This window comes from Cannabis sativa, chromosome X, assembly GCF_029168945.1.
Source record: "Cannabis sativa cultivar Pink pepper isolate KNU-18-1 chromosome X, ASM2916894v1, whole genome shotgun sequence".
Lineage (NCBI taxonomy): Eukaryota > Viridiplantae > Streptophyta > Magnoliopsida > Rosales > Cannabaceae > Cannabis > Cannabis sativa.
The window spans coordinates 60,118,227-60,130,805 of NC_083610.1; positions in this window are offsets into that span (position 1 = coordinate 60,118,227).

A 12,579-nucleotide genomic window follows, 5' to 3' on the forward strand; every position below is an offset into this window, starting at 1 on the left:
TGAATAAGCTAAGAGGAATTAGGATAATTTCATTTATAAATCAGAATCCAACGATGCTTCGATTAGCGAATGTCAAAGTAATCTTATTTATACAATCTTCTTGTTTCATATCGTAAAAATACTAGTCTAAGGTGTCATATTGATGAACAGCTAGATGCCGCATATACAATACTTATCTTTCGAGATCTAACACTATTATGTATGTCTAATGGTGAAAATGTTGGAAGTTATTTTACCAGGAACTTAGATCTACTCACAAGTATGTTGATTTAACAACCTAAATATGAACTTCTAAAACGATAGAAAATTAAACACATAAGAGTATCAGAAATCTTACATTGGGTGCAGCGGAATATATGTCTCCTCCCACTCAGATCTCTAACCCTTGATTCCTTTCTGTAGCAGAGTATAATCAAGATCTGAGCCCGATAGTCCTTCTTTGTTGTTTCTGAATTCTACACAGCCTTCCTCACTATGATTGAGGTATTACTTGATGTGTGTGGGCACTACTCTAGCACTTATAGATTTCGAAACAGTGAAGGAATAGAGAGAGAGGGTGGCGGCTCAGAGAGAATTTTCAGAGAGAAAATTCTGTCAGAATAATGTTCTGTATCAGTTGTGTTGAAATCTGAAGCCTTTGCCTTTTATTTATAGAAGACCACCCAGGGCTATGATTGAATTAATTGACATTTAATATTGAAAAACTCAAAGGGAAAAGGGAACTTAAGTGGCCGGCCTAGGCATTGTGGAAACAAGGCTTGCCACTTTTCCAACTTTCCTTTTCCTATACTCATAGTTTCCTGTTTTGTCAAAAACTGCCAATTCCTTTGTTCAACCACATAAATGTCAAATCTAATTATTTAATAATTAAAATTAATTATCAAATAATATATTGTCATTTATTTTATTAATAATGAAACTAATTAAAGTTTCCTAATTAATAAATATGCCCTTCAAAATCTCTATTTACTGTTTTGCCCTTAATAAGTGATAAATTCTCAAATAGACACAATCTATCTTGAGAATTTTAATTGATTAATTAAAATCAATTAAATGAGTCTTACAAGTAATATTATCTCAACTAGTGGGGGGACCATGGGTCTATATATCCGAGCTTCCAATAAGCAGATTTAGAATTTACCACTTAAATTCACTGACTTATTAATTCTTCGTTGAATCCACACATAGAACTCAGAATTGCACTCTCAGTATATAGAATGTTCTATATGTTCCACCATATAGACACATCATTAGTTATCCATTGTTATAATCCTAATGTGATCAATGATCCTCTATATGGATGATTTACACTGTAAAGGGACTAAATTACCGTAACACCCTACAATGTATTTTATCCTTAAAACACTTAACCCTGTATAAATGATATTTCAACTAAGTGAAATGAGTACTCAATCATTTATCTCGTTTGGTTAAGCTCGAAGGAAATCACCCTTTGCTTACTATTCGCCAGATAGAAGCTATAGATTCCATATTTATGTTAGCGCTCCCACTCAATCGCACTACCGTGTTCCCAAAATGTATGTATTGTCCTGACCAAAAATTAGGCTTAACTAACAAATCAAAGAACACGAATAATACTCTTGAAATTGAGCCTAACCATATCAGGATTTCGATCATGTGATCTAAGATCAACTTATGATATTGAATTGAATAGATATTTACGGTAAGTTTCAAAAATCTATTTCAAAGTTCAATATCGGTCCATTCCAATGCATACTCCATGCATCTAACCTGAGCTTTACTTTAACCTATGTTTTGGAACGAACATAACATTTCTCCAAATGCAAGTAAACTCTGTTGTAGATTGTCATATCAGTAAAATCCAGTGTTCTGATAAATCTAGGAATACTTTATTCACATAGTCATGTTTACTTTCCACTGTGTTGACAACACAATAAACATGATCAAGTATGTGAAAAGGGGTTTGGATGAATTTATAAATCAAATAGACAAACAATTGATTAAGTGAACCAAAACATACACAAATGAATGAAAAATACTTCTGTTACTTTATTGATATTGAATAATCTGGATTACATTGAAATAGAGTTTTATTTAGGGCATAAAACCTAACAAACTCCCACTTGCACTAATATAAAACAAATCAGTACATTTCAATTAATCCTAAATTCTGACGGTGCTTTTCGAATGAAGTTACTGCCAAGACTTTGGTGAATGGATCAGCTAAGTTATCCTGCGTATCCACTTTCTCCACCAGTACATCCCCTCTTGCCACATATTCTCTGATAATATGATACTTTCTTTCTATATGCTTACTTCTCTTGTGGCTCCGAGGTTCCTTACTGTTGGCTATAGCTCCATTGTTATCACAAAGCAGGACTAGAGGCTTTTCCATTCTAGGAACTACACCAAGACTGGTGAAGAACTTCCTAAGCCAGACAACCTCTTTAGTTGCTTCAGCCGCAACTATGTATTCTGCCTCCATGGTAGAATCCTAAATCGCAGTTTGTTTAGCACTTCTCCAAACCACTGCTCCACCCCCAAGAGTAAACACCATCCCAGATGTAGATTTCCTGTCTTCAAGACATCCCTGGAAATCTGAGTCTGTATAGCCTAAGGGATTTAAAGCACCACCCTTGTAGACTAATACATAATCTCTTGTACTCTTTAAGTATTTCAAAATATACTTAACAACATTCCAATGTACCCGCCCTGGATTTGACTGATACCTGCTCACGATTCCAACTGCATAGCAGATGTCAGGTGTAGTGCATAGCATAGCATACATAAGACTTCCAACTGCAGAAGCATAAGGAATTTTTACCATGTCTTCTATCTCTTGAGGATCAGTAGGACACTGTTCCTTAGATAGACGGATACCGTGTCTAGAGGGCATATTTGCCCCATTGGTATTGGTCATGGAAAATCTCTCTAGAACTTTGTCAATGTAAGCTGTTTGAGAGAGAGCAAGGGATTTGTTCTTCCAGTTTCTGACAATCTGAATACCGAGAACATAGGCTGCCTCACCCAAGTCTTTCATGTCGAATTGAGTGTCAAGCCATTCCTTCATGTGAGTCATTTTCTTGACATTGTTGCCAATGATCAAAATGTCATCAACATAAAGGACCAGGAATACTACTACTTGGTTTTCCTTGAGCTAGTAAACACAAGGTTCATCTTCATTCTGATGAAAGCCGTAGGTTTTGATGATCTCATCAAACCTTTTATTCCATGAGCGAGAAGCTTGCTTAAGTCCATATATGGACCTATTTAATTTGCAAACTTTATTCTCCTGCCCAGGAAGAACATAACCTTCTGGTTGCTCCATATAGATGGTTTCTTCAAAAAGCCCATTAAGAAAAGTTGTCTTGACATCCATTTGCCAAATTTCATAATCTAAAGCGGCAGCTATGGAGAGAAGAATTCGGATGGATTTGAGCATGGCAACCAGACTAAAAGTTTCCTCATAGTCCACACCTTCTCTTTGGGTATAACCCTTGGCGACCAGTCTAGCTTTGAAAGTTTCGACTTCGCCTCCAACACCTCTTTTCTTCTTGTAGACCCATTTACATCCAATTGGACGAAAATCATCAGGTGGTTCTACATATTCCCAGACTTTGTTCTTTTTCATGGAATCTATTTCTGAATCCATACCGGCTGACCATCGCTTCCGTTGCGGACTTGCCATTGCCTAATTATAGGTTAATGGGTCGTCATCAATACCGTCACCAACGACCATATTGATTTCACCATCCAAGCCATAACGAGATGGTTTTGTAGAAACCCTCCCACTACGACGAGGAGCGGTGACCTTCTGAACAGGAGCTTTGGTAGTAGTTTTCTCAGTTGCTACAACTGAGGGAGTGGGATGTTCCTCTTCTTGAGTAGAAGAGGATGGTACATTTGAAGGAACAGTATCTGTGAGCATTTCCTCTAATACAATTTCACTTTTCGGTTTGTTGTCTTTCATATAGTTATCTTCAAGGAAAGTAGCATTTGTAGAAACAAACACTTTGTTATCCTTGTGACTATAGAATAGTCCACCCCTAGTCTCTTTAGAATTTCTGACAAACATGCAAACTTCAGTTCGCGATTCCAGTTTGCCTTCTTTCTTTCTCAAGACATGAGCAGGGCACCCCCAAATCCTATAATGGCGTAAACTAGGTGTACGACCATTCCATAGTTCGACGGGTGTCTTAGGGACTGCTTTAGATGGTAAAACACTTAAAATGTCGTTTGCCATTTGAATAGCATATCCCCAGAAGGACGTAGACAGAGTTGAATAACTCAGCATAGACCTAACCATTTCCAAGAGAGTGCGATTTCTTCTTTCTGCAACTCCATTCTTCTGTGGAGTGCTTGGGGCAGTATATTGGGATTCAATTCCAAGTTCAGTTAAATGATCTTTGAACTGCATATCCATATATTCTCCACCCCTATCAGTTCGCAAGATATTTAATGTTTTACCTAATTGGTTTTGAGCCAAAGCATGAAAATCCTGAAACTGTTCAAACGTTTCATATTTCTTTTGCATTAGGTAAAGAAAACTATATCTAGAGAAATCGTCAATGAAAGTGACGAAATACTCATAACCTCCTCTGGCTTTTACATTCAGCGGTCTGCAAACATCTGAATGCACTAACCCTAGGGGTTGTTTGGCACGCTCTCCCTTCGCAGAGAAAGAACGTTTGGTCATTTTTCCTTCTAGGCAAGACTCGCAAACTGGCAGTTCTCCTAAGACGACATTTTTCAATGGACCGTCTTTGGTTAGCCTATTGAGTCTATCAAAGCCTATATGACCTAAACGTAAATGCCATAGATAAGTTTGATCATCATTATCAATCTCTTTTCTCTTAAGGCTTCTAGGTTTAGCTACATTGAAAAGTTCAGTATTTAGTGAGATTTGAGTATCAGGTCTTAAAACATAAAGCCCTTGTTCCATGTTTGCAACACATATATGAAATCCATTACGAGAAATTGAACAATTTGAACTCGAAAAATTCAATATATAAAATTGTGTTTGTAAACATGAAACGCTAATCAAGTTTCTACTAAAATTAGGAATATATAAAACATTCTCTAAAAGTAAAAACTTTTTAGAATTAAACTTGATTCGGGCTGTTCCTCTTGCTTTAACTGATACCAACTCGCCATTTCCAACATGAAGCTTTAACTCATCTGGGTGAAGATTCTCCCAAGTTTCAAGCAGCTGCAATGAAGAACATACATGGTTAGTAGATCCAGAATCAACAATCCATGTGGATTTGTCGTTCTCTAAAACACATGATTCAAATACAAAAGCATCACCTTCGTTTGAATTGTCTAGAAGCCTGGGACATTGTTCTTCTTTATGTCCCTTTCCATTACAATTCGCACATAGAACATGATGTCTGATAATTGTACTTGAAGAAGCAGCTTTGTTAGAGCCCTCATGCTTAATCTTCTTCCTCTGATTAAAGTTTGCAATACCAGGAGGTCCCATTGCAATCAGATTCCGCTCATGGGCCCTTAACTCAGTCTCGAGTTTGTCCATGTCAGAGGAGTGAGGATTGTTCAATAAGTAATATAGAACAAAACTATCATACTCCTGAGGAAGACTATTAAGTATGAGTCTTACCCATTGTTCCTTTGATAAATCAATTCCTAGTAGATTTGCCTTTTGGAATTTCAGATTCATCAACAATAGGTGCGAGTTAATGCAACTACCAGGATGCATTTTCAAACTATTGAGTTCTTTTGCAAAGATACTAACTAGGAGTGGATCGGGATGAGGGTTATTCATATTGGCACTACAACATATCAATAAACAGAAGTAAGGTTTTGGTTCTATAAATTCATACACAGGTTCAGAAAACAAATAATCACATATGTTATAAAAATACTAAATCTAACATAGTTTATTTTCCAAGGTTTCCAACGAACTGATACAGTGTCCCGTTTAGGCGAGAGTCAAAGCATCATCCATTGAATAGAGTTGTCAATTCATCTAAAATGTCAAACATTCTAGCAACCTTTTATTCGATCAAGATTGGAATTCAGCGTTGTCCCATTTAGGCGAGAGTCAAGGCAATTCTATCTTATGAGCTTCTACCATTGTTTCTCACTCTTGTAAGTCTTATACAGTCGCCACCATTAGGGTGGTCATAAACCATATAAAAAACTTATAAGAATACTTATCTTTCGAGATTAAACGGCGCTAACTTGCTAATGAACGTTCCTCCATTAGAGAGGATTACTCACTAAAACAATACCTATGTAAAACCAACAATGGAGATCGAATTTCTCTTGATTAAAGCTCATTATTTAAAAAAAATATGTATTTTGTTTAATCATTTATATTCCATATCTCAATAATGAAATATTACAAATTAAAGTAAAAACTTTAATTAAATTTCAAAAATGGAATAATTTTGAAAAATATCTTATTTAAGTTGTTTAGAAAAATCTAAATACCCAACTTAAATATTCTTCAATCAATGACTTAATTAAATATTACCAATTAAGTAGTAACCACTTAATTTAGAAGATATTCCATTTTAAGTTCCCATATTTATAAAATATCAACTTAAAAAATATCTAAAGAATCTTAATAACCAATTCCTAAAATTCCTCAACTTAATTTATAATAGGAAATTCAAAAATATTCAAATCTAAGTTGATTTGATAGATTTAACTAAATCTCAACTTAAATAGGAATATTTAATGAAATTATAAAATTAAGATTCAGAAAGAATTTATATGGTTATAATTCCATATTTAATTAAAACAAGAAAAATACATATAGCTTTCCAGAATATAACTATTCAAACTATGTTTTTCTTAAATTAATTTCAAGGAAGAATGAAATTAATTATGTTGCTAATCAATTTTTTATTAGGTCAAACTAATATAATTAACCTAGCACAGTTATCCAAATCAGGCAAATGGGGCTTCACAATTGGGGTTGTTCATGTGAGGGGGGGCTGGGTCCAGTATGTCGTACCCACTTTTAAGGCTCCCAACTCTCACACAAGGCCCAAAAGAGAAGAATTTAACGTTAAAATGAACAACTGTTATTAATTGAATAGACTCACTACTAAATGAGCCTAAATAAAATCTATCAGTTATGATATTTTATTTAGCAACATCAACCTATATGTATCTATAACAGTAATTAAACATATAGGCTCACACAGGCATACACATTTGGATGGATCCTATCATGTTACTAGGTCATACACAGATGAAAGAAGTTTGTAAAAATTACCTGTTACAAATTATTTACTTGATCTATCATCAATTGAACCATTGGTTAAAATTAGATTATTGGATCTATCATCAAGTTAACCAAGGCAATTTAGATCAAGCAATAATAGGTTTTAGAAAACTTACAAACAATCTAAAACACATACTCCTGCAACAAGGTTAGATTTGGATAGTTGGATGTAGGATTTATTTAATTTTAAACATGTATTTCGAAAAATAAAAAATTAAAATTAAACCTACCATTTTGAAAAATTAGGTTTTGGGTAACCTAAATGTCATTTCAAAATTAAATTGCTAACTTTCCTTTTAAATTTCATGTTATTTAATAAATTAAATAATAAAATAGAAAATGGTAAATACATACCCTTTTTTTGTTTTACAATTTAATTTAATTAAAAATAACAAAATTTAAAAGTTAACAAAAATACCTTATTTCCTCTTTTAAAATTATCATGATTATTTTGATCTTATTCTAATTAAGGTCAAGTTACCAAAAAAAAAAAAATATCTGACCTTAAAAAATAAATAATCAAATTTTAAAGGAAAGAAGAAAAGAGATAAGCAAAACTTGATTTTTCCTATTTTCAAAATCAAATTACACTAATATCTAAAATTAATTTTAAAAAAAATAAAATTAATTTATTTCTGTTAATTAGATTTGAAATTTGAAAAACAAAAATCAACATACAAAACTATACAAAAAATCGGAATTTAATTCCATGAAATAGCATGAAAAATCGAAAAAAAAAATTGAAAAAATGATGAACTGTACGGATGGCATGCCATGCATGCTCATCTGCGCGCGTATCTGGGGTGCACGCCGAGGAATCACAGCGCGGGAAGGCTGCTTGCAGCCATTCCGCGCGCGTGATGAGGGTGCTCATCACCCCGATTTTTCCAATTTTCAAAAATTCATAACTAATTCAAATTAAATCGAAATCGCGTTCTGTAAAAAAGTAAATTGCTTAGAATTTTCCAAACTATCCAACAAAAATAATTACAGAGACAGAAAAGTAACTATTTTTCCCAGAATTCACAAACAACAATCAAACATCAATATGACACACAAAGCAACATGATACCATCCAAAACACAAGCAAATCGTTTTAAGTCCAAATTTCTTGCAAGCAAATCAATTACCATGGCTCTGGTGCCAGTTGTTGGAAGTTATTTTACCAGGAACTTAGATCTACTCACAAGTATGTTGATTTAACAACCTAAATATGAACTTCTAAAACGATAGAAAATTAAACACATAAGAGTATCAGAAATCTTACATTGGGTGCAGCGGAATATATGTCTCCTCCCACTCAGATCTCTAACCCTTGATTCCTTTCTGTAGCAGAGTATAATCAAGATCTGAGCCCGATAGTCCTTCTTTGTTGTTTCTGAATTCTACACAACCTTCCTCACTATGATTGAGGTATTACTTGATGTGTGTGGGCACTACTCTAGCACTTATAGATTTCGAAACAGTGAAGGAATAGAGAGAGAGAGGGTGGCGGCTCAGAGAGAATTTTCAGAGAGAAAATTCTGTCAGAATAATGTTCTATATCAGTTGTGTTGAAATCTGAAGCCTTTGCCTTCTATTTATAGAAGACCACCCAGGGCTATGATTGAATTAATTGACATTTAATATTGAAAAAATCAAAGGGAAAAGGGAACTTAAGTGGCCAGCCTAGGCATTGTGGAAACAAGGCTTGCCACTTTTCCAACTTTCCTTTTCCTACACTGATAGTTTCCTGTTTTGTCAAAAACTGCCAATTCCTTTGTTCAACCACATAAATGTCAAATCTAATTATTTAATAATTAAAATTAATTATCAAATAATATATTGTCATTTATTTTATTAATAATGAAACTAATTAAAGTTTCCTAATTAATAAATATGCCCTTCAAAATCTCTATTTACTGTTTTGCCCTTAATAAGTGATAAATTCTCAAATAGACACAGTCTATCTTGAGAATTTTAATTGATTAATTGAAATCAATTAAATGAGTCTTACAAGTAATATTATCTCAACTAGTGGGGGGACCATGGGTCTATATATCCGAGCTTCCAATAAGCAGATCTAGAATTTACCACTTAAATTCACTGACTTATTAATTCTTCGTTGAATCCACACATAGAACTCAGAATTGCACTCTCAGTATACAGAATGCTCTATATGTTCCACCATATAGACACTGTTGGGAATTATTTTACCAGGATCTTAGATCTACTCACAAGTATGTTTATTAACATCCTAAATATGAACTTTCTAAAACGAGAAAATAAACACATATAAAGTTAAGAAAACCTTACATTGATGCAGCGGAATAAATGTCTCCTTCCACTCAGATCTCTAACCCTTGATTCCTTTCTGTAGCAGAGTATAATCAAGATCTGAGCCCGAATCTCCTCCTTCTTCAAGCTTTGATCGTTCACAGTCTTCCAATCTATAATTGAGTTACTGCTTGTTGTGTGTGGGCACTCACTCTTTCACTAGGGTCACGAAAAAGATGAAGGGAAAAGAGAGAGAGGTATTTCGGCCAAGGATAGAAAGTGGGAAGGCTCAGTTTTCTGAAGAGAGAAATTTCTGTCAGAAAGCTAATGAAAAGCATGTGTTGTGAATGAGCCATCACTTTCTATTTATAGGCAACTACTAGGTTTAAGTTAGGATTTATTTGGCATTAAAATAATGAAAATATTAATTTGAAAAATCAATATTAAGTGGCCGGCCATATGGTGTTATTGGGCCTTACTTAATTTTGCAAATTTATCAAATTTTATTTCTATTTTCTCAAAAACGCAAATTTTCCAATTCTAACCTTTTAAATGCCAAAACTAATTATTTAATAACTAAAATACATTATTAAATAATATTGTCATTTAATTTAATTATTAATTAGACATATAAAGTCTATTAATAAATAAATAAACCTAGAAAACTCTTTTCCTTACAATTTCACCCCTGCTTAGTGAAAATTCATAAAATTAGACATAGTCTAACTTTAGAATTATAATTGATCAATCACGAATCAATTAATGAGTCTTACAAGCAGAATTTTCTCAACTAGAATGGGGACCATGGATCTATATGCTGAGCTTCCAATAAGTGAACCAAGTTTACCAAGTAAATTCCTACTTATTAATTCTTCGTTGAATCCACTCTTAGAACTTAGAATTGCACTCTCAGACTTATATAGAGCATATTGTATGTTCCACGATATCAATATACTATCTCATTTAACCATTGTTATAATCTTATTGTGATTTAAAGATCCTCTATATAGATGATCTACATCGAGATGGGATTTCTTTACCGTTCTCACCCCTCAATGTATTTTGCCCCTTAAAACACTTAGCTACCTGTAAATTGTGTTTAATGATCTAATAATTAGTCAGTTAAACAAGAGCTCATCCATTTACTTCTATTTGCTAAGCTCGAAGGGAATCATCACTTGACTTCTATACACCAGTAGAAGCTATAGATTCCATATTTATGTTCAGCACTCCCACTCAATCATACTATCATGTTCTCAAAATATACGTATCACCCTGACCCGAAAGTAGGCTTAACTAATAAATCTAAGAACATGAATAGTACTCCTGAGTTGAGCCTAAGCATATCAGGATTTAGATTCTTTTAATCTTAAGATCAACTACTGATATTGACTTTGAAAGATATGTATAACGGTAAGTTTGTAATATCTTAACTTAGTTGCAATATCGGTCCAGTCCAATGTATACTCCATACATTCGAAACTAGTATACTTTACTAATGTCCTGGAAAGAACATAACACTTACTCCAAGTGTAAGTACACATCATCGCTGATTATCACATTAGTGTAAATCCAATAACACTGATGAAACAGGGACCAAAACTTTTGATTCATATGATCACAATCACATTCCACTGTGTTGACGATACTGTAATTGTGAATAAACATATGATCTGGATTTAACTGATTTTGTGTGTATGAATGCAATAAACATATTAAACATGTTAAACATATTAAACCATTAGCATGTAAAATTCATGCAAACATCAATCACTTCAAATTTCTTTTATTGATAACTAATCAGATTGTAAAGAGTTTTATTTAGGGCATAAAACCCAACAGACACATCATTAGTAATCCATTGTTATAATCCTAATGTGATCAATGATCCTCTATATGGATGATTTACACTGTAAAGGGACTAAATTACCGTAACACCCTACAATGTATTTTATCCTTAAAACACTTAACCCTGTATAAATGATATTTCAACTAAGTGAAATGAGTACTCAATCATTTATCTCGTTTGGTTAAGCTCGAAGGAAATCACCCTTTGCTTACTATTCGCCAGATAGAAGCTATAGATTCCATATTTATGTTAGCGCTCCCACTCAATCGCACTACCGTGTTCCCAAAATGTATGTATTGTCCTGACCAAAAATTAGGCTTAACTAACAAATCAAAGAACACGAATAATACTCTTGAAATTGAGCCTAACCATATCAGGATTTCGATCATGTGATCTAGGATCAACTTATGATATTGAATTGAATAGATATTTACGGTAAGTTTCAAAAATCTATTTCAAAGTTCAATATCGGTCCATTCCAATGCATACTCCATGCATCCAACCTGAGCTTTACTTTAACCTATGTTCTGGAAAGAACATAACATTTCTCCAAATGCAAGTAAACTCTGTTGTAGATTGTCATATCGCAAAAACCCAAAGTGTTCGATAAATCTAGGAATACTTTATTCACATAGTCATGTTTACTTTCCACTGTGTTGACAACACAATAAACATGATCAAGTATGTGAAAAGGGGTTTGGATGAATTTATAAATCAAATAGACAAACAATTGATTAAGTGAACCAAAACATACACAAATGAATGAAAAATACTTCTGTTACTTTATTGATATTGAATAATCTGGATTACATTGAAATAGAGTTTTATTTAGGGCATAAAACCTAACAGAAAATCCACTAGGGATTTATCTCATTAGATAAACAAGCCAAGTTAGACCAACAATGAAGATTCGAAATTAAACTACAACTTAATAACAGAAAATAACATGGTTCAATATAAATTCATACACAATTCAGAAATTATAAGCATATAGCAAGTAGGAATGACAAGTGAAAATACTAAAACATACAATCCTAAATAATTTCCAAGGTTTTCAACAAACTAATATCAGTGTCCCGTTTAGGCGAGAGTCAAAGCTACCATTCATTGAATAGAGTTGTCAGCTCATCTAAAATGTTAAACATTCTAGCAACCTTTTATTCGATCAAGATTGGAATTCAGCGTTGTCCCGTTTAGGCTAGAGTCAAGGCAATTCTATCTTATGAGCTTCCACCAT